Source organism: Gavialis gangeticus, unplaced genomic scaffold, assembly GCF_001723915.1.
Source record: "Gavialis gangeticus isolate Ggan-Ray unplaced genomic scaffold, GavGan_comp1, whole genome shotgun sequence".
Lineage (NCBI taxonomy): Eukaryota > Metazoa > Chordata > Crocodylia > Gavialidae > Gavialis > Gavialis gangeticus.
The window spans coordinates 25,160,988-25,163,003 of record NW_017729030.1 but is presented as its reverse complement, the minus strand read 5'-3'; positions in this window follow the sequence as shown (position 1 = coordinate 25,163,003).

Sequence of the window (2,016 nt, the reverse complement as noted above, 5' to 3'; positions counted from 1 at the left end):
GTCCCTTCCGACCCTAGAAACTATGAAACTATGAAAACTTGAACAAATAAATTAGAGAACTCCTACCAAATCCATCTTTCCTGCAGACTGCTATAAATGTATAGTCTAAAAGCCAAGCTGTTTTCAATAGCTCTCTTACTAGCTGGTTTAATTTAGAACAAACATTTGTGGGTCCTTTCTTTTTCTTCTCTCCTCCCTCCCTAGATAACATATACAAGTATTTATACTTGTATGTAATGCTGGCCCTTCAGGTAGCATCATATCCCCATTCTGTCAATGGCTGAACAGTTCTTTTTGGGGTTCTGCCATCACTGATTGCTTTTCATGGTTCAGCCAGCAAGAGAAAGCAGGGTGATCAAATCAAGCCTGATCAAATTTGTATGTAGTTCTGGGGCACTACATTGAGAAGGATATGGAGAAACTGGAGAGCAATGAAATGATAAAAAGGTTGCAATACAAGACATATGAAGAAAGTTTGAACAAACTAGGTATGTTTACTTTAGAGAAAGTGAGATTTAAGAGGGGGCATGAGAGCATATTTGAAAAACTGCCAGAAAGGGAGAAAACTTGGGAGGGAGAAAAATTGGTCTCCCTGGTAAGAAGGCAGGGGACAAAACAATAGGTTTAAACTACAAAAAAGAGCAAATTTCAGGGGGTAAAAAATTCTGAACTTTAAGAATAGGAAAGTGGAGCAAGCTGCCCAGGTGAGTTGTGGAATCTCCTTTATGAATGGTTTTCAAGAAGAGGTTGGATAGGTATTGGATGGTTTAGGAGATACAAATCCTGCCTCTGTGGAGGGAGTCGAATTAGATTCATTTAGATGTGCCTTCTAACTCTAGATTTTAGCAGTATGGTTCATAGGATCATAAGGAAAATAGGACTAGAAGGGACTTCATAAGGTCATCTAAGTCTAGACCCCTACTCAAAGCAGGACCGTCCCTGATGTAAGTCCTTGTGCCCTTCTATTTGTACTTTGAAGTTCTTTTTGTTTAAAAAAACAAAAAACAAAAAACAAAAAACTGGCTCATGGACTAACTGTTAAACAAAGAAGTAGCATTTTGGTGCTGATGTATAACATCAACTGCATATGGAACAAGGTTTTCCTGAGCATGAAAAACCAGTGTTTTTATATACAATCAAATGAATCATGATGAATAAAGACTGCAGTTTTACTGCATAGAAACAGCATCCCAGCCAAGTGTCTGTCTAACCTACTCCTGAAGATTTCCATGGATTGAGATTCCACGACTTCTCTAGGTCCCCAGTTCCAATGCCTGACCAGCCTCAGTGTCAGGAAGTTCTTTCTAATCTCCAACCTAAGTTTCCTCTACTGCAGCTTGAGTCCATTGCTCCTAGTCCTGTCCCCTTCCAAAGAGAAAAGTCCATCTCCATCCTCCCCATAATCACCCTTCAGGTATTTGAAGACTTATCAAATCTCCTGTCCATCTTCTATTCTCCACACTAAATAACCCTAGCATTTTCAGCTTTTCATCATTAGTCATGCTACCCAGGCCCTTAATCATTTTCATTGCTCTGCCCAGGACTCTTTCAAAAACAGTCCATATTCTTGAATCATTGGGCCCAAAACTGGATGCATGTTCCAGGTGAGGTCTCACCAGTGCTGAGTAGAATGGATGAATCATTTCCCTTGATTTGATATAATACAATACAGCATACTGTTGACCATTTTTTTGCAACAAGAGCACACTGTTGGTTCATGTTCACCTTATGGTCCTCTAGCTTCCAGGTTATTCTCTGCAGTACTGCAACCTATGTATTCATTCCCCAGTCTGTACGCCAATAATTCTATTCCAAGTATAGGAATTGGCACTTACCCTTGTTGACTGCAGACAATTTTTCCAATCTATCCAGGTCATTCTGGATCCTAGCCCTGCCCTCCACAGTGTCTGCAATCCACCCAACTTGGCATCTTGTGCAAATTTGCTAAGCATGCACTCAATCCTGTCATCCAAATCATTAATGAAGATTTTGAACAGTACCAGACCCAGGACAGAC